Source organism: Hordeum vulgare, chromosome 2H, assembly GCF_904849725.1.
Source record: "Hordeum vulgare subsp. vulgare chromosome 2H, MorexV3_pseudomolecules_assembly, whole genome shotgun sequence".
In the NCBI taxonomy this organism is placed as follows: Eukaryota; Viridiplantae; Streptophyta; class Magnoliopsida; order Poales; family Poaceae; genus Hordeum; species Hordeum vulgare.
The window spans coordinates 576,151,967-576,178,476 of record NC_058519.1 but is presented as its reverse complement, the minus strand read 5'-3'; the positions used below and the strand labels follow the sequence as shown (position 1 = coordinate 576,178,476).

Genomic DNA, 26,510 nt, shown 5'->3' with positions numbered 1-26,510 from the left:
CTACTACTACTACTACTACTACTACTACTACTACTACTACCACTACTACTACTACTACTACTAGTCGTTGGGTGTCAAGCGCGGTGGGAAAAGTCACACAGTAATCGTCAAAAATAAGAAAATGAGGTCATATAGATCACGGTCCCGCGTCATCCTTGTCACGTGGCGCAAAAATATATTTAAAAAGGGGAATGCAACACGAGGACTTCCCAGGAGGTCACCCATCCTAGTACTACTCTCGCCCAAGCACGCTTAACTTCGGAGTTCTGATGGGATCCGGTGCTCTAGTGCTGGTATGATCGCATCCGACATGCAACTATCTATTTGTTCCTTATGCTTGCCCCTACTACTACTACTACTACTAGTCGTTGGGTGTCAAGCGCGGTGGGAAAAGTCACACACTAATCGTCAAAAATAAGAAAATGAGGTCATATAGATCACGCTCCCGCGTCATCCTTGTCACGTGGCGCAAAAATATATTTAAAAAGGGGAATGCAACACGAGGACATCACAGGAGGTCACCCATCCTAGTACTACTCTCGCCCAAGCACGCTTAACTTCGGAGTTCTGATGGGATCCGGTGCTTTAGTGTTGGTATGATCGCATCCGACATGCAACTATCTATTTGTTCCTTATGCTTGCCCCTACTACTACTACTACTACTACTACTACTACTACTACTACTACTAGTCGTTCGGTGTCAAGCGCGGTGGGAAAAGTCACACAGTAATCGTCAAAAATAAGAAAATGAGGTCATATAGATCACGCTCCCGCGTCATCCTTGTCACGTGGCGCAAAAATATATTTAAAAAGGGGAATGCAACACGAGGACTTCCCAGAAGGTCACCCATCCTAGTACTACTCTCGCCCAAGCACGCTTAACTTCGAAGTTCTGATGGGATCCGATGCTTTAGTGCTGGTATGATCGCATCCGACATGCAACTATCTATTTGTTCCTTATGCTTGCCCCTACTAGTACTACTAGTACTACTAGTACTACTACTACTACTACTACTACTACTACTACTACTACTACTACTACTACTACTACTACTACTAGTCGTTGGGTGTCAAGCGCGGTGGGAAAAGTCACACAGTAATCGTCAAAAATAAGAAAATGAGGTCATATAGATCACGGTCCCGCGTCATCCTTGTCACGTGGCGCAAAAATATATTTAAAAAGGGGAATGCAACACGAGGACTTTCTAGGAGGTCACCCATCCTAGTACTACTCTCGCCCAAGCACGCTTAACTTCGGAGTTCTGATGGGATCCGGTGCTTTAGTGCTGGTATGATCGCATCGGACATGCAACTATCTATTTGTTCCTTATGCTTGCCCCTACTAGTACTACTACTACTACTACTACAAGTACTACTACTACTACTACTACTATTACTACTACTACTACTACTACTACTACTACTACTACTAGTCGTTGGGTGTCAAGCGTGGTGGGAAAAGTCACACAGTAATCGTCAAAAATAAGAAAATGAGGTCATATAGATCACGGTCCCGCGTCATCCTTGTCACGTGGCGCAAAAATATATTTAGAAAGGGGAATGCAACACGAGGACTTCCCAGGAGGTCACCCATCCTAGTACTACTCTCGCCCAAGCACGCTTAACTTCGGAGTTCTGATGGGATCCGGTGCTTTAGTACTGGTATGATCGCATCCGACATGCAACTATCTATTTGTTCCTTATGCTTGCCCCTACTACTACTACTACTACTACTACTACTAGTCGTTGGGTGTCAAGCGCGGTGGGAAAAGTCACACAGTAATCGTCAAAAATAAGAAAATGAGGTCATATAGATCACGCTCCCGCGTCATCCTTGTCACGTGGCGCAAAAATATATTTAAAAAGGGGAATGCAACACGAGGACTTCCCAAAAGGTCACCCATCCTAGTACTACTCTCGCCCAAGCACGCTTAACTTCGGAGTTCTGATGGGATCCGGTGCTTTAGTGTTGGTATGATCGCATCCGACCTGCAACTATCTATTTGTTCCTTATGCTTGCCCCTACTACTACTACTACTACTACTACTACTACTACTACTAGTCGTTGGGTATCAAGCGCGGTGGGAAAAGTCACACAGTAATCGTCAAAAGTAAGAAAATGAGGTCATATAGATCACGCTCCCGCGTCATCCTTGTCACGTGGCGCAAAAATATATTTAAAAAGGGGAATGCAACACGAGGACTTCCCAGGAGGTCACCCATCCTAATACTACTCTCGCCCAAGCACGCTTAACTTCGAAGTTCTGATGGGATCCGGTGCTTTAGTGCTGGTATGATCGCATCCGACATGCAATTATCTATTTGTTCCTTATGCTTGCTCCTACTACTACTACTACTACTACTACTACTACTACTACTACTACTACTACTACTACTACTACTACTACTACTACTACTACTACTACTACTAGTCGTTGGGTGTCAAGCGCGGTGGGAAAAGTCACACAGTAATCGTCAAAAATAAGAAAATGAGGTCATATAGATCACGGTCCCGCGTCATCCTTGTCACGTGGCGCAAAAATATATTTAAAAAGGGGAATGCAACACGAGGACTTCCCAGGAGGTCACCCATCCTAGTACTACTCTCGCCCAAGCACGCTTAACTTCGGAGTTCTGATGGGATCCGGTGCTCTAGTGCTGGTATGATCGTATCCGACATGCAACTATCTATTTGTTCCTTATGCTTGCCCCTACTACTACTACTACTACTACTACTACTAGTAGTCGTTGGGTGTCAAGCGCGGTGGGAAAAGTCACACACTAATCGTCAAAAATAAGAAAATGAGGTCATATAGATCACGCTCCCGCGTCATCCTTGTCACGTGGCGCAAAAATATATTTAAAAAGGGGAATGCAACACGAGGACATCACAGGAGGTCACCCATCCTAGTACTACTCTCGCCCAAGCACGCTTAACTTCGGAGTTCTGATGGGATCCGATGCTTTAGTGTTGGTATGATCGCATCCGACATGCAACTATCTATTTGTTCCTTATGCTTGCCCCTACTACTACTACTACTACTACTACTACTACTACTACTACTACTACTACTACTACTACTACTACTAGTCGTTCGGTGTGAAGCGCGGTGGGAAAAGTCACACAGTAATCGTCAAAAATAAGAAAATGTGGTCATATAGATCACGCTCCCGCGTCATCCTTGTCACGTGGCGCAAAAATATATTTAAAAAGGGAATGCAACACGAGGACTTCCCAGGAGGTCACCCATTCTAGTACTACTCTCGCCCAAGCACGCTTAACTTCGGAGTTCTGATGGGATCCGGTGCTCTAGTGCTGGTATGATCGCATCCGACATGCAACTATCTATTTGTTCCTTATGCTTGCCCCTACTACTACTACTACTACTACTACTAGTCGTTGGGTGTCAAGCGCGGTGGGAAAAGTCACACACTAATCGTCAAAAATAAGAAAATGAGGTCATATAGATCAAGCTCCCGCGTCATCCTTGTCACGTGGCGCAAAAATATATTTAAAAAGGGGAATGCAACACGAGGACATCACAGGAGGTCACCCATCCTAGTACTACTCTCGCCCAAGCACGCTTAACTTCGGAGTTCTGATGGGATCCGGTGCTTTAGTGTTGGTATGATCGCATCCGACATGCAACTATCTATTTGTTCCTTATGCTTGCCCCTACTACTACTACTACTACTACTACTACTACTACTACTAATACTACTACTACTACTACTACTAGTCGTTCGGTGTCAAGCGCGGTGGGAAAAGTCACACAGTAATCGTCAAAAATAAGAAAATGAGGTCATATAGATCACGCTCCCGCGTCATCCTTGTCACGTGGCGCAAAAATATATTTAAAAAGGGGAATGCAACACGAGGACTTCCCAGAAGGTCACCCATCCTAGTACTACTCTCGCCCAAGCACGCTTAACTTCGAAGTTCTGATAGGATCCGGTGCTTTAGTGCTGGTATGATCGCATCCGACATGCAACTATCTATTTGTTCCTTATGCTTGCCCCTACTAGTACTACTACTACTACTACTACTACTACTACTACTACTACTACTACTACTACTACTACTACTAGTCGTTGGGTGTCAAGCGCGGTGGGAAAAGAAACACAGTAATCGTCAAAAATAAGAAAATGAGGTCATATAGATCACGGTCCCGCGTCATCCTTGTCACGTGGCGCAAAAATATATTTAAAAAGGGGAATGCAACACGAGGACTTCCCAAAAGGTCACCCATCCTAGTACTACTCTCGCCCAAGCACGCTTAACTTCGGAGTTCTGATGGGATCCTGTGCTTTAGTGCTGGTATGATCGCATCCGACATGCAACTATCTATTTGTTCCTTATGCTTGCCCTACTACTACTACTACTACTACTAGTCGTTGGGTGTCAAGCGCGGTGGGAAAAGAAACACAGTAATCGTCAAAAATAAGAAAATGAGGTCATATAGATCACGGTCCCGCGTCATCCTTGTCACGTGGCGCAAAAATATATTTAAAAAGGGGAATGCAACACGAGGACTTCCCAGGAGGTCACCCATCCTAGTACTACTCTCGCCCAAGCACGCTTAACTTCGGAGTTCTGATGGGATCCGGTGCTTTAGTGCTGGTATGATCGCATCCGACATGCAACTATCTATTTGTTCCTTATGCTTGCCCCTACTACTACTACTACTACTACTACTACTAGTCGTTGGGTGTCAAGCGCGGTGGCAAAAGTCACACAGTAATCGTCAAAAATAAGAAAATGGGGTCATATAGATCACGCTCCCGCGTCATCCTTGTCACGTGGCGCAAAAATATATTTAAAAAGGGAATGCAACACGAGGACTTCCCAGGAGGTCGCCCAAGCACGCTTAACTTCGGAGTTCTGATGGGATCCGGTGCTTTAGTGCTGGTATGATCGCATCCGACATGCAACTATCTATTTGTTCCTTATGCTTGCCCCTACTACTACTACTACTACTACTACTAGTCGTTGGGTGTCAAGCGCGGTGGGAAAAGTCACACAGTAATCGTCAAAAATAAGAAAATGAGGTCATATAGATCACGCTCCCGCGTCATCCTTGTCACGTGGCGCAAAAATATATTTAAAAAGGGGAATGCAACACGAGGACTTCCCAGGAGGTCACCCATCCTAGTACTACTCTCGCCCAAGCACGCTTAACTTCGGAGTTCTGATGGGATCCGGTGCTTTAGTGCTGGTATGATCGCATCCGACATGCAACTATCTATTTGTTCCTTAAGCTTTCCCGTACTACTACTACTACTACTACTACTAGTCGTTGGGTGTCAAGCGCGGTGGAAAAGTCACACAGTAATCGTCAAAAATAAGAAAATGAGGTCATATAGATCACGCTCCCGCGTCATCCTTGTCACGTGGCGCAAAAATATATTTAAAAAGGGGAATGCAACACGAGGACTTCCCAGGAGGTCACCCATCCTAGTACTACTTTCGCCCAAGCACGCTTAACTTCGGAGTTCTTATGGGATCCGGTGCTTTAGTGCTGGTATGATCGCATCCGACATGCAACTATCTATTTGTTCCTTATGCTTGCCCATACTACTACTACTACCACTACTACTACTAGTCGTTGGGTGTCAAGCGCGGTGGGAAAAGTCACACAGTAATCGTCAAAAATAAGAAAATGAGGTCATATAGATCACGCTCCCGCGTCATCCTTGTCACGTGGCGCAAAAATATATTTAAAAAGGGGAATGCAACACGAGGACTTCCCAGGAGGTTGCCCAAGCACGCTTAACTTCGGAGTTCTGATGGGATCCGGTGCTTTAGTGCTGGTATGATCGCATCCGACATGCAACTATCTATTTGTTCCTTATGCTTGCCCCTACTACTACTACTACTACTACTAGTCGTTGGGTGTCAAGCGCGGTGGGAAAAGTCACACAGTAATCGTCAAAAATAAGAAAATGAGGTCATATAGATCACGCTCCCGCGTCATCCTTGTCACGTGGCGCAAAAATATATTTAAAAAGCGGAATGCAACACGAGGACTTCCGAGGAGGTCACCCATCCTAGTACTACTCTCGCCCAAGCACGCTTAACTTCGGAGTTCTGATGGGATCCGGTGCTTTAGTGCTGGTATGATCGCATCCGACATGCAACTATCTATTTGTTCCTTATGCTTTCCCATACTACTACTACTACTACAACAACAACTACTACTACTACTACTACTACTACTACTACTACTACTACTACAACTACTACTACTACTACTACTACTACTACTACTACTACTACAACTACTACTACTACTACTACTACTACTACTACTACTACTACTACTACTACTACTACTAGTCGTTGGGTGTCAAGCGCGGTGGGAAAAGTCACACAGTAATCGTCAAAAATAAGAAAATGAGGTCATATAGATCACGCTCCCGCGTCATCCTTGTCACGTGGCGCAAAAATAGAGGTCACCCATCCTAGTACTACTCTCGCCCAAGCACGCTTAACTTCGGAGTTCTGATGGGATCCGGTGCTTTAGTGCTGGTATGATCGCATCCGACATGCAACTATCTATTTGTTCCTTATGCTTGCCCCTACTACTACTACTACTAGTCGTTGGGTGTCAAGCGCGGTGGGAAAAGTCACACAGTAATCGTCAAAAATAAGAAAATGAGGTCATATAGATAACGCTCCCGCGTCATCCTTGTCACGTGGCGCAAAAATATATTTAAAAAGGGGAATGCAACACGAGGACTTCCCAGGAGGTCACCCATCCTAGTACTACTCTCGCCCAAGCACGCTTAACTTCGGAGTTCTGATGGGATCCGGTGCTTTAGTGCTGGTATGATCGCATCCGACATGCAACTATCTATTTGTTCCTTATGCTTGCCCCTACTACTACTACTAGTCGTTGGGTGTCAAGCGCGGTGGGAAAAGTCACACAGTAATCGTCAAAAATAAGAAAATGAGGTCATATAGATCACGCTCCCGCGTCATCCTTGTCACGTGGCGCAAAAATATATTTCAAAAGGGGAATGCAACACGAGGACTTCACAGGAGGTCACCCATCCTAGTACTACTCTCGCCCAAGCACGCTTAACTTTGGAGTTCTCATGGGATCCGATGCTTTAATGCTGGTATGATCGCATCCGACATGCAACTATCTATTTGTTCCTTATGCATGCCCCTACTACTACTACTACTACTACTACTACTACTACTACTACTACTACTACTAGTAGTACTACTACTAGTCGTTGGGTGTCAAGCGCGGTGGGAAAAGTCACACAGTAATCGTCAAAAATAAGAAAATGAGGTCATATAGATCACGGTCCCGCGTCATCCTTGTCACGTGGCGCAAAAATATATTTAAAAAGGGGAATGCAACACGAGGACTTCCCAGGAGGTCACCCATCCTAGTACTACTCTCGCCCAAGCACGCTTAACTTCGAAGTTCTGATGGGATCCGGTGCTTTAGTGCTGGTATGATCGCATCCGACATGCAACTATCTATTTGTTCCTTATGCTTGCTCCTACTACTACTACTACTACTGCTACTACTACTAGTCGTTGGGTGTCAAGCGCGGTGGGAAAAGTCACACAGTAATCGTCAAAAATAAGAAAATGAGGTCATATAGATCACGCTCCCGCGTCATCCTTGTCACGTGGCGCAAAAATATATTTAAAAAGGGGAATGCAACACGAGGACTTCCCAGGAGGTCACCTATCCTAGTACTACTCTCGCCCAAGCACGCTTAACTTCGGAGTTCTGATGGGATCCGGTGCTTTAGTGCTGGTATGATCGCATTCGACATGCAACTATCTATTTGTTCCTTATGCTTGCCCCTACTACTACTACTACTACTACTACTACTACTACTACCACTACTACTACTACTACTACTAGTCGTTGGGTGTCAAGCGCGGTGGGAAAAGTCACACAGTAATCGTCAAAAATAAGAAAATGAGGTCATATAGATCACGCTCCCGCGTCATCCTTGTCACGTGGCGCAAAAATATATTTAAAAAGGGGAATGCAACACGAGGACTTCCAAGGAGGTCACCCATCCTAGTACTACTCTCGCCCAAGCACGCTTAACTTTGGAGTTCTCATGGGATCCGATGCTTTAATGCTGGTATGATCGCATCCGACATGCAACTATCTATTTGTTCCTTATGCATGCCCCTACTACTACTACTACTACTACTACTACTACTACTACTACTACTACTAGTAGTACTACTACTAGTCGTTGGGTGTCAAGCGCGGTGGGAAAAGTCACACAGTAATCGTCAAAAATAAGAAAATGAGGTCATATAGATCACGGTCCCGCGTCATCCTTGTCACGTGGCGCAAAAATATATTTAAAAAGGGGAATGCAACACGAGGACTTCCCAGGAGGTCACCCATCCTAGTACTACTCTCGCCCAAGCACGCTTAACTTCGAAGTTCTGATGGGATCCGGTGCTTTAGTGCTGGTATGATCGCATCCGACATGCAACTATCTATTTGTTCCTTATGCTTGCCCCTACTACTACTACTACTACTACTACTACTACTAGTCGTTGGGTGTCAAGCGCGGTGGGAAAAGTCACACAGTAATCGTCAAAAATAAGAAAATGAGGTCATATAGATCACGCTCCCGCGTCATCCTTGTCACGTGGCGCAAAAATATATTTAAAAAGGGGAATGCAACACGAGGACTTCCCAAGAGGTCACCCATCCTAGTACTACTCTCGCCCAAGCACGCTTAACTTCGGAGTTCTGATGGGATCCGGTGCTTTAGTGCTGGTATGATCGCATCCGACATGCAACTATCTATTTGTTCCTTATGCTTGCCCTACTACTACTACTACTACTATTAGTCGTTGGGTGTCAAGCGCGGTCGGAAAAGTCACACAGTAATCGTCAAAAATAAGAAAATGAGGTCATATAGATCACGGTCCCGCGTCATCCTTGTCACGTGGCGCAAAAATATATTTAAAAAGGGGAATGCAACACGAGGACTTCCCAGGAGGTCACCCATCCTAGTACTACTCTCGCCCAAGCACGCTTAACTTCGGAGTTCTGATGGGATCCGGTGCTTTAGTGCTGGTATGATCGCATCCGACATGCAACTATCTATTTGTTCCTTATGCTTGCCCCTACTACTACTACTACTACTACTACTACTACTACTACTACTACTACTAGTCTTTGGGTGTCAAGCGCGGTGGGAAAAGTCACACACTAATCGTCAAAAATATGAGGTCATATAGATCACGGTCCCGCGTCATCCTTGTCACGTGGCGCAAAAATATATTTAAAAAGGGGAATGCAACACGAGTACTTCCCAGGAGGTCACCCATCCTAGTACTACTCTCGCCCAAGCACGCTTAACTTCGGAGTTCTGATGGGATCCGCTGCTTTAGTGCTGGTATGATCGCATCCGACATGCAACTATCTATTTGTTCCTTATGCTTGCCCCTACTACTACTACTACTACTACTACTACTACTACTACTACTACTACTACTAGTCTTTGGGTGTCAAGCGCGGTGGGAAAAGTCACACAGTAATCGTCAAAAATAAGAAAATGAGGTCATATAGATCACGTTCCCGCGTCATCCTTGTCACGTGGCGCAAAAATATATTTAAAAAGGGGAATGCAACACGAGGACTTCCCAGGAGGTCACCCATCCTAGTACTACTCTCGCCCAAGCACGCTTAACTTCGGAGTTCTGATGGGATCCGGTGCTTTAGTGCTGGTATGATCGCATCCGACATGCAACTATCTATTTGTTCCTTATGCTTGCCCCTACTACTACTACTAATACTACTACTACTACTACTACTACTAGTCGTTGGGTGTCAAGCGCGGTGGGAAAAGTCACACAGTAATCGTCAAAAATAAGAAAATGAGGTCATATAGATCACGCTCCCGCGTCATCCTTGTCACGTGGCGCAAAAATATATTTAAAAAGGGGAATGCAACACGAGGACTTCCCAGGAGGTCACCCATCCTAGTACTACTCTCACCCAAGCACGCTTAACTTCGGAGTTCTGATGGGATCCGGTGCTTTAGTGCTGGTATGATCGCATCCGACATGCAACTATCTATTTGTTCCTTATGCTTGCCCTACTACTACTACTACTACTATTAGTCGTTGGGTGTCAAGCGCGGTCGGAAAAGTCACACAGTAATCGTCAAAAATAAGAAAATGAGGTCATATAGATCACGGTCCCGCGTCATCCTTGTCACGTGGCGCAAAAATATATTTAAAAAGGGGAATGCAACACGAGGACTTCCCAGGAGGTCACCCATCCTAGTACTACTCTCGCCCAAGCACGCTTAACTTCGGAGTTCTGATGGGATCCGGTGCTTTAGTGCTGGTATGATCGCATCCGACATTCAACTATCTATTTGTTCCTTATGCTTGCCCCTACTACTACTACTACTACTACTACTACTACTACTTCTACTAGTCTTTGGGTGTCAAGCGCGGTGGGAAAAGTCACACACTAATCGTCAAAAATATGAGGTCATATAGATCACGGTCCCGCGTCATCCTTGTCACGTGGCGCAAAAATATATTTAAAAAGGGGAATGCAACACGAGGACTTCCCAGGAGGTCACCCATCCTAGTACTACTCTCGCCCAAGCACGCTTAACTTCGGAGTTCTGATGGGATCCGGTGCTTTAGTGCTGGTATGATCGCATCCGACATGCAACTATCTATTTGTTCCTTATGCTTGCCCCTACTACTACTACTACTACTACTACTACTACTAGTCTTTGGGTGTCAAGCGCGGTGGGAAAAGTCACACAGTAATCGTCAAAAATAAGAAAATGAGGTCATATAGATCACGTTCCCGCGTCATCCTTGTCACGTGGCGCAAAAATATATTTAAAAAGGGGAATGCAACACGAGGACTTCCCAGGAGGTCACCCATCCTAGTACTACTCTCGCCCAAGCACGCTTAACTTCGGAGTTCTGATGGGATCCGGTGCTTTAGTGCTGGTATGATCGCATCCGACATGCAACTATCTATTTGTTCCTTATGCTTGCCCCTACTACTACTACTACTACTAGTCGTTGGGTGTCAAGCGCGGTGGGAAAGTCACACAGTAATCGTCAAAAATAAGAAAATGGGGTCATATAGATCACGGTCCCGCGTCATCCTTGTCACGTGGCGCAAAAATATATTTAAAAAGGGGAATGCAACACGAGGACTTCCCAGGAGGTCACCCATCCTAGTACTACTCTCGCCCAAGCACACTTAACTTCGGAGTTCTGATGGGATCCGGTGCTTTAGTGCTGGTATGATCGCATCCGACATGCAACTATCTATTTGTTCCTTATGCTTGCCCCTACTACTACTACTACTACTACTACTACTACTACTACTAGTCGTTGGGTGTCAAGCGCGGTAGGAAAAGTCACACAGTAATCGTCAAAAATAAGAAAATGAGGTCATATAGATCACGCTCCCGCGTCATCCTTGTCACGTGGCGCAAAAATATATTTAAAAAGGAGAATGCAACACGAGGACTTCCTAGGAGGTCACCCATCCTAGTACTACTCTCGCCCAAGCACGCTTAACTTCGGAGTTTTGATGGGATCCGGTGCTTTAGTGCTGGTATGATCGCATCCGACATGCAACTATCTATTTGTTCCTTATGCTTGCCCCTACTACTACTACTACTACTACTACTACTACTACTACTACTACTACTACTACTACTACTACTACTACTACTACTACTACTACTACTACTAGTCGTTGGGTGTCAAGCGCGGTGGGAAAAGTCACACAGTAATCGTCAAAAATAAGAAATGAGGTCATATAGATCACGGTCCCGCGTCATCCTTGTCACGTGGCACAAAAATATATTTAAAAAGGGGAATGCAACACGAGGACTTCCCAGGAGGTCACCCATCCTAGTACTACTCTCGCCCAAGCACGCTTAACTTCGGAGTTCTGATGGGATCCGGTGCTTTTGTGCTGGTATGATCGCATCCGACATGCAACTATCTATTTGTTCCTTATGCTTGCCCCTACTACTACTACTACTACTACTGCTACTACTACTAGTCGTTGGGTGTCAAGCGCGGTGGGAAAAATCACACAGTAATCGTCAAAAATAAGAAAATGAGGTCATATAGATCACGCTCCCGCGTCATCCTTGTCACGTGGCGCAAAAATATATTTAAAAAGGGGAATGCAACACGAGGACTTCCCAGGAGGTCACCCATCCTAGTACTACTCTCGCCCAAGCACGCTTAACTTCGGAGTTCTGATGGGATCCGGTGCTTTAGTGCTGCTATGATCGCATCCGACATGCAACTATCTATTTGTTCCTTATGCTTGCCCCTACTACTACTACTACTACTACTACTACTAGTCGTTGGGTGTCAAGCGCGGTGGGAAAAGTCACACAGTAATCGTCAAAAATAAGAAATGAGGTCATATAAATCACGCTCCCGCGTCATCCTTGTCACGTGGCGCAAAAATATATTTAAAAAGGGGAATGCAACACGAGGACTTCCCAGGAGGTCACCCATCCTAGTACTACTCTCGCCCAAGCACGCTTAACTTCGGAGTTCTGATGGGATCCGGTGCTTTTGTGCTGGTATGATCGCATCCGACATGCAACTATCTATTTGTTCCTTATGCTTGCCCCTACTACTACTACTACTACTACTGCTACTACTACTAGTCGTTGGGTGTCAAGCGCGGTGGGAAAAATCACACAGTAATCGTCAAAAATAAGAAAATGAGGTCATATAGATCACGCTCCCGCGTCATCCTTGTCACGTGGCGCAAAAATATATTTAAAAAGGGGAATGCAACACGAGGACTTCCCAGGAGGTCACCCATCCTAGTACTACTCTCGCCCAAGCACGCTTAACTTCGGAGTTCTGATGGGATCCGGTGCTTTAGTGCTGCTATGATCGCATCCGACATGCAACTATCTATTTGTTCCTTATGCTTGCCCCTACTACTACTACTACTACTACTACTAGTCGTTGGGTGTCAAGCGCGGTGGGAAAAGTCACACAGTAATCGTCAAAAATAAGAAAATGAGGTCATATAGATCACGCTCCCGCGTCATCCTTGTCACGTGGCGCAAAAATATATTTAAAAAGGGGAATGAAACACGAGGACTTCCCAGGAGGTCACCCATCCTAGTACTACTCTCGCACAAGCACGCTTAACTTCGAAGTTCTGATGGGATCCGGTGCTTTAGTGCTGGTATGATCGCATCCGACATGCAACTATCTATTTGTTCCTTATGCTTGCCCCTACTACTACTACTACTACTGCTACTACTACTAGTCGTTGGGTGTCAAGCGCGGTGGGAAAAGTCACACAGTAATCGTCAAAAATAAGAAAATGAGGTCATATCGATCACGCTCCCGCGTCATCCTTGTCACGTGGCGCAAAAATATATTTAAAAAGGGGAATGCAACACGAGGACTTCCGAGGAGGTCACCTATCCTAGTACTACTCTCGCCCAAGCACGCTTAACTTCGGAGTTCTGATGGGATCCGGTGCTTTAGTGCTGGTATGATCGCATTCGACATGCAACTATCTATTTGTTCCTTATGCTTGCCCCTACTACTACTACTACTACTACTACTACTACTACCACTACTACTACTACTACTACTAGTCGTTGGGTGTCAAGCGCGGTGGGAAAAGTCACACAGTAATCGTCAAAAATAAGAAAATGAGGTCATATAGATCACGCTCCCGCGTCATCCTTGTCACGTGGCGCAAAAATATATTTAAAAAGGGGAATGCAACACGAGGACTTCCCAGGAGGTCACCCATCCTAGTACTACTCTCGCCCAAGCACGCTTAACTTTGGAGTTCTCATGGGATCCGGTGCTTTAATGCTGGTATGATCGCATCCGAGATGCAACTATCTATTTGTTCCTTATGCATGCCCCTACTACTACTACTACTACTACTACTACTACTACTACTACTACTACTACTACTACTACTACTACTAGTCGTTGGGTGTCAAGCGCGGTGGGAAAAGTCACACAGTAATCGTCAAAAATAAGAAAATGGGGTCATATAGATCACGGTCCCGCGTCATCCTTGTCACGTGGCGCAAAAATATATTTAAAAAGGGGAATGCAACACGAGGACTTCCCAGGAGGTCACCCATCCTAGTACTACTCTCGCCCAAGCACGCTTAACTTCGGAGTTCTGATGGGATCCGGTGCTTTAGTGCTGGTATGATCGCATCCGACATGCAACTATCTATTTGTTCCTTATGCTTGCCCCTACTACTACTACTACTACTAGTCGTTGGGTGTCAAGCACGGTGGGAAAAGTCACACAGTAATCGTCAAAAATAAGAAAATGAGGTCATATAGATCACGCTCCCGCGTCATTCTTGTCACGTGGCGCAAAAATATATTTAAAAAGGGGAATGCAACACGAGGACTTCCCAGGAGGTCACCCATCCTAGTACTACTCTCGCCCAAGCACGCTTAACTTCGGAGTTCTGATGGGATCCGGTGCTTTAGTGCTGGTATGATCGCATCCGACATGCAACTATCTATTTGTTCCTTATGCTTGCCCTACTACTACTACTACTACTATTAGTCGTTGGGTGTCAAGCGCGGTCGGAAAAGTCACACAGTAATCGTCAAAAATAAGAAAATGAGGTCATATAGATCACGGTCCCGCGTCATCCTTGTCACGTGGCGCAAAAATATATTTAAAAAGGGGAATGCAACACGAGGACTTCCCAGGAGGTCACCCATCCTAGTACTACTCTCGCCCAAGCACGCTTAACTTCGGAGTTCTGATGGGATCCGGTGCTTTAGTGCTGGTATGATCGCATCCGACATGCAACTATCTATTTGTTCCTTATGCTTGCCCCTACTACTACTACTACTACTACTACTACTACTACTACTAGTCTTTGGGTGTCAAGCGCGGTGGGAAAAGTCACACAGTAATCGTCAAAAATATGAGGTCATATAGATCACGGTCCCGCGTCATCCTTGTCACGTGGCGCAAAAATATATTTAAAAAGGGGAATGCAACACGAGGACTTCCCAGGAGGTCACCCATCCTAGTACTACTCTCGCCCAAGCACGGTTAACTTCGGAGTTCTGATGGGATCCGGTGCTTTAGTGCTGGTATGATCACATCCGACATGCAACTATCTATTTGTTCCTTATGCTTGCCCCTACTACTACTACTACTACTACTACTACTACTACTACTACTACTACTACTAGTCTTTGGGTGTCAAGCGCAGTGGGAAAAGTCACACAGTAATCGTCAAAAATAAGAAAATGAGGTCATATAGATCACGTTCCCGCGTCATCCTTGTCACGTGGCGCAAAAATATATTTAAAAAGGGGAATGCAACACGAGGACTTCCCAGGAGGTCACCCATCCTAGTACTACTCTTGCCCAAGCACGCTTAACTTCGGAGTTCTGATGGGATCCGCTGCTTTAGTGCTGGTATGATCGCATCCGACATGCAACTATCTATTTGTTCCTTATGCTTGCCCCTACTACTACTACTACTACTAGTCGTTGGGTGTCAAGCGCGGTGGGAAAAGTCACACAGTAATCGTCAAAAATAAGAAAATGGGGTCATATAGATCACGGTCCCGCGTCATCCTTGTCACGTGGCGCAAAAATATATTTAAAAAGGGGAATGCAACACGAGGACTTCCCAAGAGGTCACCCATCCTAGTACTACTCTCGCCCAAGCACGCTTAACTTCGGAGTTCTGATGGGATCCGATGCTTTAGTGCTGGTATGATCGCATCCGACATGCAACTATCTATTTGTTCCTTATGCTTGCCCCTACTACTACTACTACTACTAGTACTAGTACTACTAGTCGTTGGGTGTCAAGCGCGGTAGGAAAAGTCACACAGTAATCGTCAAAAATAAGAAAATGAGGTCATATAGATCACGCTCCCGCGTCATCCTTGTCACGTGGCGCAAAAATATATTTAAAAAGGGGAATGCAACACGAGGACTTCCCAGGAGGTCACCCATCCTAGTACTACTCTCGCCCAAGCACGCTTAACTTCGGAGTTTTGATGGGATTCCGGTGCTTTAGTGCTGGTATGATCGCATCCGACATGCAACTATCTATTTGTTCCTTATGCTTGCCCCTACTACTACTACTACTACTACTACTACTACTACTACTACTACTACTACTACTACTACTAGTCGTTGGGTGTCAAGCGCGGTGGGAAAAGTCACACAGTAATCGTCAAAAATAAGAAAATGAGGTCATATAGATCACGCTCCCGCGTCATCCTTGTCACGTGGCGCAAAAATATATTTAAAAAGGGGAATGCAACACGAGGACTTCCCAGGAGGTCACCCATCCTAGTACTACTCTCGCCCAAGCACGCTTAACTTCGGAGTTCTGATGGGATCCGGTGCTTTTGTGCTGGTATGATCGCATCCGACATGCAACTATCTATTTGTTCCTTATGCTTGCCCCTACTACTACTACTACTACTGCTGCTACTACTACTAGTCGTTGGGTGTCAAGCGCGGTGGGAAAAGTCACACAGTAATCGTCAAAAATAAGAAAATGAGGTCATATAGATCACGCTCCCGCGTCATCCTTGTCACGTGGCGCAAAAATATATTTAAAAAGGGGAATGCAACACGAGGACTTCCCAGGAGGTCACCCATCCTAGTACTACTCTCGCCCAAGCACGCTTAACTTCGGAGTTCTGATGGGATCCGGTGCTTTAGTGCTGGTATGATCGCATCCAACATGCAACTATCTATTTGTTCCTTATGCTTGCCCCTACTACTACTACTAATACTACTACTACTACTACTAGTCGTTGGGTGTCAAGCGCGGTGGGAAAAGTCACACAGTAATCGTCAAAAATAAGAAAATGAGGTCATATAGATCACGCTCCCGCGTCATCCTTGTCACGTGGCGCAAAAATATATTTAAAAAGGGGAATGCAACACGAGCAATTCCCAGGAGGTCACCCATCCTAGTACTACTCTCGCCCAAGCACGCTTACCTTCGAAGTTCTGATGGGATCCGGTGCTTTAGTGCTGGTATGATCGCATCCGACATGCAACTATCTATTTGTTCCTTATGCTTGCCCCTACTACTACTACTACTGCTACTACTACTAGTCGTTGGGTGTCAAGCGCGGTGGGAAAAGTCACACAGTAATCGTCAAAAATAAGAAAATGAGATCATATAGATCACGCTCCCGCGTCATCCTTGTCACGTGGCGCAAAAATATATTTAAAAAGGGGAATGCAACACGAGGACTTCCCAGGAGGTCACCTATCCTAGTACTACTCTCGCCCAAGCACGCTTAACTTCGGAGTTCTGATGGGATCCGGTGCTTTAGTGCTGGTATGATCGCATCCGACATGCAACTATCTATTTGTTCCTTATGCTTGCCCCTACTACTACTACTACTACTACTACTACTACTACTACTACTACTACTACTACTACTACCACTACTACTACTACTACTACTAGTCGTTGTGTGTCAAGCGCGGTGGGAAAAGTCACACAGTAATCGTCAAAAATAAGAAAATGAGGTCATATAGATCACGGTCCCGCGTCATCCTTGTCACGTGGCGCAAAAATATATTTAAAAAGGGGAATGCAACACGAGGACTTCCCAGGAGGTCACCCATCCTAGTACTACTCTCGCCCAAGCACGCTTAACTTCGGAGTTCTGATGGGATCCGGTGCTTTAGTGCTGGTATGATCGCATCCGACATGCAACTATCTATTTGTTCCTTATGCTTGCCCCTACTACTACTACTACTACTACTACTAGTCGTTGGGTGTCAAGCGCGGTGGGAAAAGTCACACAGTAATCGTCAAAAATAAGAAAATGAGGTCATATAGATCACGCTCCCGCGTCATCCTTGTCACGTGGCGCAAAAATATATTTAAAAAGGGGAATGCAACACGAGGACTTCCCAGGAGGTCACCTATCCTAGTACTACTCTCGCCCAAGCACGCTTAACTTCGGAGTTCTGATGGGATCCGGTGCTTTAGTGCTGGTATGATCGCATCCGACATGCAACTATCTATTTGTTCCTTATGCTTGCCCCTACTACTACTACTACTACTACTACTACTACTACTACTACCACTACTACTACTACTACTACTAGTCGTTGGGTGTCAAGCGCGGTGGGAAAAGTCACACAGTAATCGTCAAAAATAAGAAAATGAGGTCATATAGATCACGGTCCCGCGTCATCCTTGTCACGTGGCGCAAAAATATATTTAAAAAGGGGAATGCAACACGAGGACTTCCCAGGAGGTCACCCATCCTAGTACTACTCTCGCCCAAGCACGCTTAACTTCGGAGTTCTGATGGGATCCGGTGCTTTAGTGCTGGTATGATCGGATCCGACATGCAACTATCTATTTGTTCCTTATGCTTGCCCCTACTACTACTACTACTACTACTACTACTACTACTACTACTACTACTACTACTACTACTACTACTACTACTACTAGTCGTTGGGTGTCAAGCGCGGTGGGAAAAGTCACACAGTAATCGTCAAAAATAAGAAAATGAGGTCATATAGATCACGCTCCCGCGTCATCCTTGTCACGTGGCGGCAAAATATATTTAAAAAGGGGAATGCAACACGAGGACTTCCCAGGAGGTCACCCATCCTAGTACTACTCTCGCCCAAGCACGCTTAACTTCGGAGTTCTGATGGGATCCGGTGCTTTTGTGCTGGTATGATCGCATCCGACATGCAACTATCTATTTGTTCCTTATGCTTGCCCCTACTACTACTACTACTACTACTACTACTACTAGTCGTTGGGTGTCAAGCGCGGTGGGAAAAGTCACACAGTAATCGTCAAAAATAAGAAAATGAGGTCATATAGATCACGCTCCCGCGTCATCCTTGTCACGTGGCGCAAAAATATATTTAAAAAGGGGAATGCAACACGAGGAATTCCCAGGAGGTCACCCATCCTAGTACTACTCTCGCCCAAGCACGCTTAACTTCGAAGTTCTGATGGGATCCGGTGCTTTAGTGCTGGTATGATCGCATCCGACATGCAACTATCTATTTGTTCCTTATGCTTGCCCCTATTACTACTACTACTACTGCTACTACTACTAGTCGTTGGGTGTCAAGCGCGGTGGGAAAAGTCACACAGTAATCGTCAAAAATAAGAAAATGAGGTCATATAGATCACGCTCCCGCGTCATCCTTGTCACGTGGCGCAAAAATATATTTAAAAAGGGGAATGCAACACGAGGACTTCCCAGGAGGTCACCTATCCTAGTACTACTCTCGCCCAAGCACGCTTAACTTCGGAGTTCTGATGGGATCCGGTGCTTTAGTGCTGGTATGATCGCATCCGACATGCAACTATCTATTTGTTCCTTATGCTTGCCCCTACTACTACTACTACTACTACTACTACTACTACTACTACTACTACTACTACTACTAGTCGTTGGGTGTCAAGCGCGGTGGGAAAAGTCACACAGTAATCGTCAAAAATAAGAAAATGAGGTCATATAGATCACGGTCCCGCGTCATCCTTGTCACGTGGCGCAAAAATATATTTAAAAAGGGGAATGCAACACGAGGACTTCCCAGGAGGTCACCCATCCTAGTACTACTCTCGCCCAAGCACGCTTAACTTCGAAGTTCTGATGGGATCCGGTGCTTTAGTGTTGGTATGACCGCATCCGACATGCAACTATCTATTTGTTCCTTATGCTTGCCCCTACTACTACTACTACTACTACTACTACTACTACTAGTCGTTGGGTGTCAAGCGCGGTGGGAAAAGTCACACAGTAATCGTCAAAAATAAGAAAATGAGGTCATATAGATCACGCTCCCGCGTCATCCTTGTCACGTGGCGCAAAAATATATTTAAAAAGGGGAATGCAACACGAGGACTTCCCAGGAGGTCACCCATCCTAGTACTACTCTCGCCCAAGCACGCTTAACTTCGGAGTTCTGATGGGATCCGGTGCTTTAGTGCTGGTATGAGCGCATCCAACATGCAACTATCTATTTGTTCCTTATGCTTGCCCCTACTACTACTACTAATACTACTACTACTACTACTACTACTACTACTACTAGTCGTTGGGTGTCAAGCGCGGTGGGAAAAGTCACACAGTAATCGTCAAAAATAAGAAAATGAGGTCATATAGATCACGCTCCCGCGTCATCCTTGTCACGTGGCGCAAAAATATATTTAAAAAGGGGAATGCAACACGAGGAATTCCCAGGAGGTCACCCATCCTAGTACTACTCTCGCCCAAGCACGCTTAACTTCGAAGTTCTGATGGGATCCGGTGCTTTAGTGCTGGTATGATCGCATCCGACATGCAACTATCTATTTGTTCCTTATGCTTGCCCCTATTACTACTACTACTACTGCTACTACTACTAGTCGTTGGGTGTCAAGCGCGGTGGGAAAAGTCACACAGTAATCGTCAAAAATAAGAAAATGAGGTCATATAGATCACGCTCCCGCGTCATCCTTGTCACGTGGCGCAAAAATATATTTAAAAAGGGGAATGCAACACGAGGACTTCCCAGGAGGTCACCTATCCTAGTACTACTCTCGCCCAAGCACGCTTAACTTCGGAGTTCTGATGGGATCCGGTGCTTTAGTGCTGGTATGATCGCATCCGACATGCAACTATCTATTTGTTCCTTATGCTTGCCCCTACTACTACTACTACTACTACTACTACTACTACTACTACTACTACTACTACTAGTCGTTGGGTGTCAAGCGCGGTGGGAAAAGTCACACAGTAATCGTCAAAAATAAGAAAATGAGGTCATATAGATCACGGTCCCGCGTCATCCTTGTCACGTGGCGCAAAAATATATTTAAAAAGGGGAATGCAACACGAGGACTTCCCAGGAGGTCACCCATCCTAGTACTACTCTCGCCCAAGCACGCTTAACTTCGAAGTTCTGATGGGATCCGGTGCTTTAGTGCTGGTATGACCGCATCCGACATGCAACTATCTATTTGTTCCTTATGCTTGCCCCTACTACTACTACTACTACTACTACTACTACTAGTCGTTGGGTGTCAAGCGCGGTGGGAAAAGTCACACAGTAATCGTCAAAAATAAGAAAATGAGGTCATATAGATCACGCTCCCGCGTCATCCTTGTCACGTGGCGCAAAAATATATTTAAAAAGGGGAATGCAACACGAGGACTTCCCAGGAGGTCACCCATCCTAGTACTACTCTCGCCCAAGCACGCTTAACTTCGGAGTTCTGATGGGTTCCGGTGCTTTAGTGCTGGTATGATCGCATCCGACATGCAACTATCTATTTGTTCCTTATGCTTGCTCTACTACTACTACTACTATTAGTCGTTGGGTGTCAAGCGCGGTGGGAAAAGTCACACAGTAATCGTCAAAAATAAGAAAATGAGGTCATATAGGTCACGCTCCCGCGTCATCCTTGTCACGTGGCGCAAAAATATATTTAAAAAGGGGAATGCAACACGAGGACTTCCCAGGAGGTCACCCATCCTAGTACTACTCTCGCCCAAGCACGCTTAACTTCGGAGTTCTGATGGGTTCCGGTGCTTTAGTGCTGGTATGATCGCATCCGACATGCAACTATCTATTTGTTCCTTATGCTTGCTCTACTACTACTACTACTATTAGTCGTTGGGTGTCAAGCGCGGTGGGAAAAGTCACACAGTAATCGTCAAAAATAAGAAAATGAGGTCATATAGGTCACGCTCCCGCGTCATCCTTGTCACGTGGCGCAAAAATATATTTAAAAAGGGGAATGCAACACGAGGACTTCCCAGGAGGTCACCCATCCTAGTACTACTCTCGCCCAAGCACGCTTAACTTCGGAGTTTTAATGGGATCCGGTGCTTTAGTGCTGGTATGATCGCATCCGACATGCAACTATCTATTTGTTCCTTATGCTTGCCCCTACTACTACTACTACTACTACTACTACTACTACTACTACTACTACTACTACTACTGCTACTACTGCTACTACTGCTACTACTACTGCTACTACTACTGCTACTACTACTGCTACTACTACTGCTACTACTACTGCTACTACCGCTCCTACTACTGCTACTACTACTGCTACTACTACTGCTACTACTACTACTACTACTACTACTACTACTACTACTAGTAGTAGTAGTAGTAGTCGTTGGGTGTCAAGCGCGGTGGGAAAAGTCACACAGTAATCGTCAAAAATAAGAAAATGAGGTCATATAGATCACGGTCCCGCGTCATCCTTGTCACGTGGCGCAAAAATATATTTAAAAAGGGGAATGAAACACGAGGACTTCCCAGGAGGTCACCCATCCTAGTACTACTCTCGCCCAAGCGCGCTTAACTTCGGAGTTCTGATGGGATCCGGTGCTTTAGTGCTGGTATGATCGCATCCGACATGCAACTATCTATTTGTTCCTTATGCTTGCCCCTAATACTACTACTACTACTACTACTACTACTACTACTAGTCGTTGGGTGTCAAGCGCAGTGGGAAAAGTCACACAGTAATCGTCAAAAATAAGAAAATGAGGTCATATAGATCACGCTCCCGCGTCATCCTTGTCGCGTGGCGCAAAAATATATTTAAAAAGGGGAATGCAACACGAGGACTACCCAGGAGGTCACCCATCCTAGTACTACTATCGCCCAAGCACGCTTAACTTCAGAGTTCTGATGGGATCCGGTGCTTTAGTGCTGGTATGATCGCATCCGACATGCAACTATCTATTTGTTCCTTATGCTTGCCCCTACTACTACTACTACTAGTACTACTACTACTACTACTACTACTACTACTAGTACTAGTCGTTGGGTGTCAAGCGTGGTGGTAAAAGTCACACAGTAATCGTCAAAAATAAGAAAATGAGGTCATATAGATCACGCTCCCGCGTCATCCTTGTCACGTGGCGCAAAAATATATTTAAAAAGGGGAATGCAACACGAGGACTTCCCAGGAGGTCACCCATCCTAGTACTACTCTCGCCCAAGCACGCTTAACTTCGGAGTTCTGATGGGATCCGGTGCTTTAGTGCTGGTATGATCGCATCCGACATGCAACTATCTATTTGTTCCTTATGCTTGCCCCTACTACTACTACTACTACTAGTACTAGTCGTTGGGTGTCAAGCGCGGTGGGAAAAGTCACACAGTAATCGTCAAAAATAAGAAAATGAGGTCATATAGATCACGCTCCCGCGTCATCCTTGTCACGTGGCGCAAAAATATATTTAAAAAGGGGAATGCAACACAAGGACTTCCCAGGAGGTCACCCATCCTAGTACTACTCTCGCCAAAGCACGCTTAACTTCGGAGTTCTAATGGGATCCGGTGCTTTAGTGCTGGTATGATCGCATCCGACATGCAACTATCTATTTGTTCCTTATGCTTGCCCCTACTACTACTACTACTACTACTACTACTACTAGTCGTTGGGTGTCAAGCGCGGTGGGAAAAGTCACAAAGTAATCGTCAAAAATAAGAAAATGAGGTCATATAGATCACGCTCCCGCGTCATCCTTGTCACGTGGCGCAAAAATATATTTAAAAAGGGGAATGCAACACGAGGACTTCCCAGGAGGTCACCCATCCTAGTACTACTCTCGCCCAAGCACGCTTAACTTCGGAGTTCTGATGGGATCCGGTGCTTTAGTGCTGGTATGATCGCATCCGACATGCAACTATCTATTTGTTCCTTATGCTTGCCCCTACTACTACTACTACTAGTCGTTGGGTGTCAAGCGCGGTGGGAAAAGTCACACAGTAATCGTCAAAAATAAGAAAATGAGGTCATATAGATCACGCTCCCGCGTCATCCTTGTCACGTGGCGCAAAAATATATTTAAAAAGGGGAATGCAACACGAGGACTTCCCAGGAGGTCACACATCCTAGTACTACTCTCGCCCAAGCACGCTTAACTTCGGAGTTCTGATGGGATCCGGTGCTTTAGTGCTGGTATGATCGCATCCGACATGCAACTATCTATTTGTTCCTTATGCTTGCCCCTACTACTACTACTACTACTAGTCGTTGGGTGTCAAGCGCGGTGGGAAAAGTCACACAGTAATCGTCAAAAATAAGAAAATGAGGTCATATGGATCACGCTCCCGCGTCATCCTTGTCACGTGGCGCAAAAATATATTTAAAAAGGGGAATGCAACACAAGGACTTCCCAGGAGGTCACCCATCCTAGTACTACTCTCGCCAAAGCACGCTTAACTTCGGAGTTCTAATGGGATCCGGTGCTTTAGTGCTGGTATGATCGCATCCGACATGCAACTATCTATTTGTTCCTTATGCTTGCCCCTACTACTACTACTACTACTACTACTAGTCGTTGGGTGTCAAGCGCGGTGGGAAAAGCCACACAGTAATCGTCAAAAATAAGAAAATGAGGTCATATAGATCACGGTCCCGCGTCATCCTTGTCACGTGGCGCAAAAATATATTTAAAAAGGGGAATGCAACACGAGGACTTCCCAGGAGGTCACACATCCTAGTACTACTCTCGCCCAAGCACGCTTAACTTCGGAGTTCTGATGGGATCCGGTGCTTTAGTGCTGGTATGATCGCATCCGACATGCAACTATCTATTTGTTCCTTATGCTTGCCCCTACTACTACTACTACTAGTCGTTGGGTGTCAAGCGCGGTGGGAAAAGTCACACAGTAATCGTCAAAAATAAGAAAATGAGGTCATATAGATCACGCTCCCGCGTCATCCTTGTCACGTGGCGCAAAAATATATTTAAAAAGGGGAATGCAACACGAGGACTTCCCAGGAGGTCACACATCCTAGTACTACTCTCGCCCAAGCACGCTTAACTTCGGAGTTCTGATGGGATCCGGTGCTTTAGTGCTGGTATGATCGCATCCGACATGCAACTATCTATTTGTTCCTTATGCTTGCCCCTACTACTACTACTACTACTACTAGTCGTTGGGTGTCAAGCGCGGTGGGAAAAGTCACACAGTAATCGTCAAAAATAAGAAAATGAGGTCATATGGATCACGCTCCCGCGTCATCCTTGTCACGTGGCGCAAAAATATATTTAAAAAGGGGAATGCAACACGAGGACTTCCCAGGAGGTCACCCATCCTAGTACTATTCTCGCCCAAGCACGCTTAACTTTGGAGTTCTAATGGGATCCGGTGCTTTAGTGCTGGTATGATCGCATCCGACATGCAACTATCTATTTGTTCCTTATGCTTGCCCCTACTACTACTACTACTACTACTACTACTACTACTACTACTACTACTACTACTACTAGTCGTTGGGTGTCAAGCGCGGTGGGAAAAGTCACACAGTAATCGTCAAAAATAAGAAAATGAGGTCATATAGATCACGATCCCGCGTCATCCTTGTCACGTGGCGCAAAAATATATTTAAAAATGGGAATGCAACACGAGGACTTCCCAGGAGGTCACCCATCCTAGTACTACTCTCGCCCAAGCACGCTTAACTTCGGAGTTCTGATGGGATCCGGTGCTTTAGTGCTGGTATGATCGCATCCGACATGCAACTATCTATTTGTTCCTTATGCTTGCCCCTACTACTACTACTACTACTAGTCGTTGGGTGTCAAGCGCGGTGGGAAAAGTCACACAGTAATCGTCAAAAATAAGAAAATGAGGTCATATAGATCACGCTCCCGCGTCATCCTTGTCACGTGGCGCAAAAATATATTTAAAAAGGGGAATACAACACGAGGACTTCCCAGGAGGTCACCCATCCTAGTACTACTCTCACCCAAGCACGCTTAACTTCGGAGTTCTGATGGGATCCGGTGCTTTAGTGCTGGTAAGATCAAATCCGACATGCAACTATCTATTTGTTCCTTATGCTTGCCCCTACTACTACTACTACTACTACTACTAGTCGTTGGGTGTCAAGCGCGGTGGGAAAAGTCACACAGTAATCGTCAAAAATAAGAAAATGAGGTCATATAGATCACGCTCCCGCGTCATCCTTGTCACGTGGCGCAAAAATATATTTAAAAAGGGGAATGCAACACGAGGACTTTCCAGGAGGTCACCCATCCTAGTACTACTCTCGCCCAAGCACGCTTAACTTCGGAGTTCTGATGGGATCCGGTGCTTTAGTGCTGGTATGATCGCATCCGACATGCAACTATCTATTTGTTCCTTATGCTTGCCCCTACTACTACTACTACTACTACTACTATTAGTCGTTGGGTGTCAAGCGCGGTGGGAAAAGTCACACAGTAATCGTCAAAAACAAGAAAATGAGGTCATATAGATCACGCTCCCGCGTCATCCTTGTCACGTGGCGCAAAAATATATTTAAAAAGGGGAATGCAACACAAGGACTTCCCAGGAGGTCACCCATCCTAGTAGTACTCTCGCCCAAGCACGCTTAACTTCGGAGTTCTGATGGGATCCGGTGCTTTAGTGCTGGTATGATCGCATCCGACATGCAACTATCTATTTGTTCCTTATGCTTGCCCCTAC

The 26,510-nt window shown here is 45.5% G+C and overlaps 79 non-coding genes and 3 pseudogenes across 79 annotated transcripts; all 82 read right to left on the bottom strand.

Moving 5' to 3' along the window:
- Positions 1-188: 188 nt before the first annotated feature.
- Positions 189-307, bottom strand: LOC123435472. Its single transcript, XR_006626721.1, has one exon. It is a non-coding gene; the product is annotated as a 5S ribosomal RNA (ribosomal RNA).
- Positions 308-489: 182 nt separating this feature from the next.
- Positions 490-608, bottom strand: LOC123432732. Its single transcript, XR_006624301.1, has one exon. It is a non-coding gene; the product is annotated as a 5S ribosomal RNA (ribosomal RNA).
- A 206-nt stretch (positions 609-814) lies between these two features.
- Positions 815-933, bottom strand: LOC123431604. Its single transcript, XR_006623195.1, has one exon. It is a non-coding gene; the product is annotated as a 5S ribosomal RNA (ribosomal RNA).
- Positions 934-1,184: 251 nt separating this feature from the next.
- LOC123432318 lies at positions 1,185-1,303 on the bottom strand. The gene has a single exon (XR_006623907.1). It is a non-coding gene; the product is annotated as a 5S ribosomal RNA (ribosomal RNA).
- Positions 1,304-1,557: 254 nt separating this feature from the next.
- LOC123435352 lies at positions 1,558-1,676 on the bottom strand. The gene has a single exon (XR_006626607.1). It is a non-coding gene; the product is annotated as a 5S ribosomal RNA (ribosomal RNA).
- A 191-nt stretch (positions 1,677-1,867) lies between these two features.
- On the bottom strand, positions 1,868-1,986 carry LOC123438546. Its single transcript, XR_006629681.1, has one exon. It is a non-coding gene; the product is annotated as a 5S ribosomal RNA (ribosomal RNA).
- Positions 1,987-2,186: 200 nt separating this feature from the next.
- LOC123438464 lies at positions 2,187-2,305 on the bottom strand. The gene has a single exon (XR_006629604.1). It is a non-coding gene; the product is annotated as a 5S ribosomal RNA (ribosomal RNA).
- A 251-nt stretch (positions 2,306-2,556) lies between these two features.
- Positions 2,557-2,675, bottom strand: LOC123438832. The gene has a single exon (XR_006629951.1). It is a non-coding gene; the product is annotated as a 5S ribosomal RNA (ribosomal RNA).
- Positions 2,676-2,869: 194 nt separating this feature from the next.
- Positions 2,870-2,988, bottom strand: LOC123433142. Its single transcript, XR_006624689.1, has one exon. It is a non-coding gene; the product is annotated as a 5S ribosomal RNA (ribosomal RNA).
- A 226-nt stretch (positions 2,989-3,214) lies between these two features.
- On the bottom strand, positions 3,215-3,333 carry LOC123436998. Its single transcript, XR_006628203.1, has one exon. It is a non-coding gene; the product is annotated as a 5S ribosomal RNA (ribosomal RNA).
- Positions 3,334-3,521: 188 nt separating this feature from the next.
- On the bottom strand, positions 3,522-3,640 carry LOC123432731. Its single transcript, XR_006624300.1, has one exon. It is a non-coding gene; the product is annotated as a 5S ribosomal RNA (ribosomal RNA).
- Positions 3,641-3,864: 224 nt separating this feature from the next.
- On the bottom strand, positions 3,865-3,983 carry LOC123431860. The gene has a single exon (XR_006623455.1). It is a non-coding gene; the product is annotated as a 5S ribosomal RNA (ribosomal RNA).
- Positions 3,984-4,213: 230 nt separating this feature from the next.
- LOC123438256 lies at positions 4,214-4,332 on the bottom strand. The gene has a single exon (XR_006629409.1). It is a non-coding gene; the product is annotated as a 5S ribosomal RNA (ribosomal RNA).
- A 184-nt stretch (positions 4,333-4,516) lies between these two features.
- Positions 4,517-4,635, bottom strand: LOC123438503. The gene has a single exon (XR_006629641.1). It is a non-coding gene; the product is annotated as a 5S ribosomal RNA (ribosomal RNA).
- Positions 4,636-4,825: 190 nt separating this feature from the next.
- Positions 4,826-4,923, bottom strand: LOC123433544 (annotated as a pseudogene).
- Positions 4,924-5,111: 188 nt separating this feature from the next.
- On the bottom strand, positions 5,112-5,230 carry LOC123438490. The gene has a single exon (XR_006629629.1). It is a non-coding gene; the product is annotated as a 5S ribosomal RNA (ribosomal RNA).
- Positions 5,231-5,417: 187 nt separating this feature from the next.
- Positions 5,418-5,536, bottom strand: LOC123438096. The gene has a single exon (XR_006629257.1). It is a non-coding gene; the product is annotated as a 5S ribosomal RNA (ribosomal RNA).
- Positions 5,537-5,727: 191 nt separating this feature from the next.
- LOC123433586 lies at positions 5,728-5,825 on the bottom strand (annotated as a pseudogene).
- A 185-nt stretch (positions 5,826-6,010) lies between these two features.
- LOC123436240 lies at positions 6,011-6,129 on the bottom strand. The gene has a single exon (XR_006627473.1). It is a non-coding gene; the product is annotated as a 5S ribosomal RNA (ribosomal RNA).
- A 301-nt stretch (positions 6,130-6,430) lies between these two features.
- LOC123433485 lies at positions 6,431-6,543 on the bottom strand (annotated as a pseudogene).
- Positions 6,544-6,722: 179 nt separating this feature from the next.
- Positions 6,723-6,841, bottom strand: LOC123438479. Its single transcript, XR_006629618.1, has one exon. It is a non-coding gene; the product is annotated as a 5S ribosomal RNA (ribosomal RNA).
- A 176-nt stretch (positions 6,842-7,017) lies between these two features.
- LOC123432865 lies at positions 7,018-7,136 on the bottom strand. Its single transcript, XR_006624434.1, has one exon. It is a non-coding gene; the product is annotated as a 5S ribosomal RNA (ribosomal RNA).
- Positions 7,137-7,363: 227 nt separating this feature from the next.
- LOC123436512 lies at positions 7,364-7,482 on the bottom strand. The gene has a single exon (XR_006627733.1). It is a non-coding gene; the product is annotated as a 5S ribosomal RNA (ribosomal RNA).
- A 194-nt stretch (positions 7,483-7,676) lies between these two features.
- On the bottom strand, positions 7,677-7,795 carry LOC123436184. The gene has a single exon (XR_006627417.1). It is a non-coding gene; the product is annotated as a 5S ribosomal RNA (ribosomal RNA).
- Positions 7,796-8,016: 221 nt separating this feature from the next.
- Positions 8,017-8,135, bottom strand: LOC123432931. The gene has a single exon (XR_006624497.1). It is a non-coding gene; the product is annotated as a 5S ribosomal RNA (ribosomal RNA).
- A 224-nt stretch (positions 8,136-8,359) lies between these two features.
- Positions 8,360-8,478, bottom strand: LOC123436510. The gene has a single exon (XR_006627731.1). It is a non-coding gene; the product is annotated as a 5S ribosomal RNA (ribosomal RNA).
- A 194-nt stretch (positions 8,479-8,672) lies between these two features.
- Positions 8,673-8,791, bottom strand: LOC123434968. Its single transcript, XR_006626231.1, has one exon. It is a non-coding gene; the product is annotated as a 5S ribosomal RNA (ribosomal RNA).
- A 184-nt stretch (positions 8,792-8,975) lies between these two features.
- Positions 8,976-9,094, bottom strand: LOC123438467. The gene has a single exon (XR_006629607.1). It is a non-coding gene; the product is annotated as a 5S ribosomal RNA (ribosomal RNA).
- Positions 9,095-9,297: 203 nt separating this feature from the next.
- On the bottom strand, positions 9,298-9,416 carry LOC123438209. Its single transcript, XR_006629365.1, has one exon. It is a non-coding gene; the product is annotated as a 5S ribosomal RNA (ribosomal RNA).
- Positions 9,417-9,628: 212 nt separating this feature from the next.
- On the bottom strand, positions 9,629-9,747 carry LOC123438455. Its single transcript, XR_006629596.1, has one exon. It is a non-coding gene; the product is annotated as a 5S ribosomal RNA (ribosomal RNA).
- A 203-nt stretch (positions 9,748-9,950) lies between these two features.
- LOC123436324 lies at positions 9,951-10,069 on the bottom strand. The gene has a single exon (XR_006627553.1). It is a non-coding gene; the product is annotated as a 5S ribosomal RNA (ribosomal RNA).
- A 184-nt stretch (positions 10,070-10,253) lies between these two features.
- On the bottom strand, positions 10,254-10,372 carry LOC123438444. Its single transcript, XR_006629585.1, has one exon. It is a non-coding gene; the product is annotated as a 5S ribosomal RNA (ribosomal RNA).
- Positions 10,373-10,569: 197 nt separating this feature from the next.
- On the bottom strand, positions 10,570-10,688 carry LOC123438432. Its single transcript, XR_006629574.1, has one exon. It is a non-coding gene; the product is annotated as a 5S ribosomal RNA (ribosomal RNA).
- Positions 10,689-10,882: 194 nt separating this feature from the next.
- LOC123438420 lies at positions 10,883-11,001 on the bottom strand. Its single transcript, XR_006629563.1, has one exon. It is a non-coding gene; the product is annotated as a 5S ribosomal RNA (ribosomal RNA).
- Positions 11,002-11,182: 181 nt separating this feature from the next.
- LOC123435190 lies at positions 11,183-11,301 on the bottom strand. Its single transcript, XR_006626451.1, has one exon. It is a non-coding gene; the product is annotated as a 5S ribosomal RNA (ribosomal RNA).
- Positions 11,302-11,501: 200 nt separating this feature from the next.
- On the bottom strand, positions 11,502-11,620 carry LOC123431651. The gene has a single exon (XR_006623240.1). It is a non-coding gene; the product is annotated as a 5S ribosomal RNA (ribosomal RNA).
- A 250-nt stretch (positions 11,621-11,870) lies between these two features.
- On the bottom strand, positions 11,871-11,989 carry LOC123435172. Its single transcript, XR_006626433.1, has one exon. It is a non-coding gene; the product is annotated as a 5S ribosomal RNA (ribosomal RNA).
- A 197-nt stretch (positions 11,990-12,186) lies between these two features.
- On the bottom strand, positions 12,187-12,305 carry LOC123437704. Its single transcript, XR_006628879.1, has one exon. It is a non-coding gene; the product is annotated as a 5S ribosomal RNA (ribosomal RNA).
- Positions 12,306-12,495: 190 nt separating this feature from the next.
- Positions 12,496-12,614, bottom strand: LOC123435171. Its single transcript, XR_006626432.1, has one exon. It is a non-coding gene; the product is annotated as a 5S ribosomal RNA (ribosomal RNA).
- A 197-nt stretch (positions 12,615-12,811) lies between these two features.
- LOC123437703 lies at positions 12,812-12,930 on the bottom strand. Its single transcript, XR_006628878.1, has one exon. It is a non-coding gene; the product is annotated as a 5S ribosomal RNA (ribosomal RNA).
- Positions 12,931-13,118: 188 nt separating this feature from the next.
- Positions 13,119-13,237, bottom strand: LOC123432998. Its single transcript, XR_006624560.1, has one exon. It is a non-coding gene; the product is annotated as a 5S ribosomal RNA (ribosomal RNA).
- Positions 13,238-13,431: 194 nt separating this feature from the next.
- On the bottom strand, positions 13,432-13,550 carry LOC123438343. The gene has a single exon (XR_006629491.1). It is a non-coding gene; the product is annotated as a 5S ribosomal RNA (ribosomal RNA).
- A 218-nt stretch (positions 13,551-13,768) lies between these two features.
- Positions 13,769-13,887, bottom strand: LOC123438837. The gene has a single exon (XR_006629956.1). It is a non-coding gene; the product is annotated as a 5S ribosomal RNA (ribosomal RNA).
- Positions 13,888-14,114: 227 nt separating this feature from the next.
- Positions 14,115-14,233, bottom strand: LOC123438409. The gene has a single exon (XR_006629552.1). It is a non-coding gene; the product is annotated as a 5S ribosomal RNA (ribosomal RNA).
- A 182-nt stretch (positions 14,234-14,415) lies between these two features.
- On the bottom strand, positions 14,416-14,534 carry LOC123438397. Its single transcript, XR_006629541.1, has one exon. It is a non-coding gene; the product is annotated as a 5S ribosomal RNA (ribosomal RNA).
- A 184-nt stretch (positions 14,535-14,718) lies between these two features.
- Positions 14,719-14,837, bottom strand: LOC123438386. Its single transcript, XR_006629530.1, has one exon. It is a non-coding gene; the product is annotated as a 5S ribosomal RNA (ribosomal RNA).
- A 194-nt stretch (positions 14,838-15,031) lies between these two features.
- LOC123437446 lies at positions 15,032-15,150 on the bottom strand. Its single transcript, XR_006628625.1, has one exon. It is a non-coding gene; the product is annotated as a 5S ribosomal RNA (ribosomal RNA).
- Positions 15,151-15,362: 212 nt separating this feature from the next.
- Positions 15,363-15,481, bottom strand: LOC123431661. The gene has a single exon (XR_006623250.1). It is a non-coding gene; the product is annotated as a 5S ribosomal RNA (ribosomal RNA).
- Positions 15,482-15,663: 182 nt separating this feature from the next.
- On the bottom strand, positions 15,664-15,782 carry LOC123437123. The gene has a single exon (XR_006628321.1). It is a non-coding gene; the product is annotated as a 5S ribosomal RNA (ribosomal RNA).
- Positions 15,783-15,979: 197 nt separating this feature from the next.
- Positions 15,980-16,099, bottom strand: LOC123432304. The gene has a single exon (XR_006623894.1). It is a non-coding gene; the product is annotated as a 5S ribosomal RNA (ribosomal RNA).
- Positions 16,100-16,320: 221 nt separating this feature from the next.
- LOC123435170 lies at positions 16,321-16,439 on the bottom strand. The gene has a single exon (XR_006626431.1). It is a non-coding gene; the product is annotated as a 5S ribosomal RNA (ribosomal RNA).
- A 197-nt stretch (positions 16,440-16,636) lies between these two features.
- LOC123438373 lies at positions 16,637-16,755 on the bottom strand. Its single transcript, XR_006629518.1, has one exon. It is a non-coding gene; the product is annotated as a 5S ribosomal RNA (ribosomal RNA).
- Positions 16,756-16,952: 197 nt separating this feature from the next.
- LOC123431965 lies at positions 16,953-17,071 on the bottom strand. The gene has a single exon (XR_006623569.1). It is a non-coding gene; the product is annotated as a 5S ribosomal RNA (ribosomal RNA).
- A 191-nt stretch (positions 17,072-17,262) lies between these two features.
- LOC123437053 lies at positions 17,263-17,381 on the bottom strand. Its single transcript, XR_006628255.1, has one exon. It is a non-coding gene; the product is annotated as a 5S ribosomal RNA (ribosomal RNA).
- A 242-nt stretch (positions 17,382-17,623) lies between these two features.
- On the bottom strand, positions 17,624-17,742 carry LOC123438360. The gene has a single exon (XR_006629507.1). It is a non-coding gene; the product is annotated as a 5S ribosomal RNA (ribosomal RNA).
- Positions 17,743-17,930: 188 nt separating this feature from the next.
- Positions 17,931-18,049, bottom strand: LOC123437052. Its single transcript, XR_006628254.1, has one exon. It is a non-coding gene; the product is annotated as a 5S ribosomal RNA (ribosomal RNA).
- Positions 18,050-18,273: 224 nt separating this feature from the next.
- LOC123437761 lies at positions 18,274-18,392 on the bottom strand. Its single transcript, XR_006628932.1, has one exon. It is a non-coding gene; the product is annotated as a 5S ribosomal RNA (ribosomal RNA).
- Positions 18,393-18,628: 236 nt separating this feature from the next.
- LOC123435169 lies at positions 18,629-18,747 on the bottom strand. Its single transcript, XR_006626430.1, has one exon. It is a non-coding gene; the product is annotated as a 5S ribosomal RNA (ribosomal RNA).
- A 194-nt stretch (positions 18,748-18,941) lies between these two features.
- On the bottom strand, positions 18,942-19,060 carry LOC123436707. The gene has a single exon (XR_006627920.1). It is a non-coding gene; the product is annotated as a 5S ribosomal RNA (ribosomal RNA).
- Positions 19,061-19,254: 194 nt separating this feature from the next.
- LOC123437051 lies at positions 19,255-19,373 on the bottom strand. Its single transcript, XR_006628253.1, has one exon. It is a non-coding gene; the product is annotated as a 5S ribosomal RNA (ribosomal RNA).
- A 218-nt stretch (positions 19,374-19,591) lies between these two features.
- LOC123432227 lies at positions 19,592-19,710 on the bottom strand. The gene has a single exon (XR_006623821.1). It is a non-coding gene; the product is annotated as a 5S ribosomal RNA (ribosomal RNA).
- Positions 19,711-19,907: 197 nt separating this feature from the next.
- Positions 19,908-20,026, bottom strand: LOC123435595. The gene has a single exon (XR_006626840.1). It is a non-coding gene; the product is annotated as a 5S ribosomal RNA (ribosomal RNA).
- A 212-nt stretch (positions 20,027-20,238) lies between these two features.
- LOC123436706 lies at positions 20,239-20,357 on the bottom strand. Its single transcript, XR_006627919.1, has one exon. It is a non-coding gene; the product is annotated as a 5S ribosomal RNA (ribosomal RNA).
- A 194-nt stretch (positions 20,358-20,551) lies between these two features.
- Positions 20,552-20,670, bottom strand: LOC123437050. Its single transcript, XR_006628252.1, has one exon. It is a non-coding gene; the product is annotated as a 5S ribosomal RNA (ribosomal RNA).
- A 215-nt stretch (positions 20,671-20,885) lies between these two features.
- LOC123437532 lies at positions 20,886-21,004 on the bottom strand. Its single transcript, XR_006628706.1, has one exon. It is a non-coding gene; the product is annotated as a 5S ribosomal RNA (ribosomal RNA).
- A 194-nt stretch (positions 21,005-21,198) lies between these two features.
- LOC123436049 lies at positions 21,199-21,317 on the bottom strand. Its single transcript, XR_006627287.1, has one exon. It is a non-coding gene; the product is annotated as a 5S ribosomal RNA (ribosomal RNA).
- A 181-nt stretch (positions 21,318-21,498) lies between these two features.
- Positions 21,499-21,617, bottom strand: LOC123436048. The gene has a single exon (XR_006627286.1). It is a non-coding gene; the product is annotated as a 5S ribosomal RNA (ribosomal RNA).
- Positions 21,618-21,798: 181 nt separating this feature from the next.
- On the bottom strand, positions 21,799-21,917 carry LOC123438142. Its single transcript, XR_006629301.1, has one exon. It is a non-coding gene; the product is annotated as a 5S ribosomal RNA (ribosomal RNA).
- Positions 21,918-22,312: 395 nt separating this feature from the next.
- LOC123432031 lies at positions 22,313-22,431 on the bottom strand. The gene has a single exon (XR_006623633.1). It is a non-coding gene; the product is annotated as a 5S ribosomal RNA (ribosomal RNA).
- A 200-nt stretch (positions 22,432-22,631) lies between these two features.
- Positions 22,632-22,750, bottom strand: LOC123432725. Its single transcript, XR_006624294.1, has one exon. It is a non-coding gene; the product is annotated as a 5S ribosomal RNA (ribosomal RNA).
- A 218-nt stretch (positions 22,751-22,968) lies between these two features.
- LOC123438348 lies at positions 22,969-23,087 on the bottom strand. Its single transcript, XR_006629496.1, has one exon. It is a non-coding gene; the product is annotated as a 5S ribosomal RNA (ribosomal RNA).
- A 188-nt stretch (positions 23,088-23,275) lies between these two features.
- Positions 23,276-23,394, bottom strand: LOC123431726. The gene has a single exon (XR_006623315.1). It is a non-coding gene; the product is annotated as a 5S ribosomal RNA (ribosomal RNA).
- Positions 23,395-23,588: 194 nt separating this feature from the next.
- LOC123438337 lies at positions 23,589-23,707 on the bottom strand. The gene has a single exon (XR_006629485.1). It is a non-coding gene; the product is annotated as a 5S ribosomal RNA (ribosomal RNA).
- A 179-nt stretch (positions 23,708-23,886) lies between these two features.
- Positions 23,887-24,005, bottom strand: LOC123438059. Its single transcript, XR_006629221.1, has one exon. It is a non-coding gene; the product is annotated as a 5S ribosomal RNA (ribosomal RNA).
- A 182-nt stretch (positions 24,006-24,187) lies between these two features.
- On the bottom strand, positions 24,188-24,306 carry LOC123431724. Its single transcript, XR_006623313.1, has one exon. It is a non-coding gene; the product is annotated as a 5S ribosomal RNA (ribosomal RNA).
- A 188-nt stretch (positions 24,307-24,494) lies between these two features.
- On the bottom strand, positions 24,495-24,613 carry LOC123438058. The gene has a single exon (XR_006629220.1). It is a non-coding gene; the product is annotated as a 5S ribosomal RNA (ribosomal RNA).
- Positions 24,614-24,792: 179 nt separating this feature from the next.
- On the bottom strand, positions 24,793-24,911 carry LOC123438057. Its single transcript, XR_006629219.1, has one exon. It is a non-coding gene; the product is annotated as a 5S ribosomal RNA (ribosomal RNA).
- A 185-nt stretch (positions 24,912-25,096) lies between these two features.
- On the bottom strand, positions 25,097-25,215 carry LOC123437757. The gene has a single exon (XR_006628928.1). It is a non-coding gene; the product is annotated as a 5S ribosomal RNA (ribosomal RNA).
- Positions 25,216-25,433: 218 nt separating this feature from the next.
- Positions 25,434-25,552, bottom strand: LOC123438325. Its single transcript, XR_006629474.1, has one exon. It is a non-coding gene; the product is annotated as a 5S ribosomal RNA (ribosomal RNA).
- A 182-nt stretch (positions 25,553-25,734) lies between these two features.
- On the bottom strand, positions 25,735-25,853 carry LOC123432682. Its single transcript, XR_006624254.1, has one exon. It is a non-coding gene; the product is annotated as a 5S ribosomal RNA (ribosomal RNA).
- Positions 25,854-26,041: 188 nt separating this feature from the next.
- On the bottom strand, positions 26,042-26,160 carry LOC123436952. The gene has a single exon (XR_006628159.1). It is a non-coding gene; the product is annotated as a 5S ribosomal RNA (ribosomal RNA).
- A 191-nt stretch (positions 26,161-26,351) lies between these two features.
- Positions 26,352-26,470, bottom strand: LOC123438079. The gene has a single exon (XR_006629240.1). It is a non-coding gene; the product is annotated as a 5S ribosomal RNA (ribosomal RNA).
- Positions 26,471-26,510: the final 40 nt, after the last annotated feature.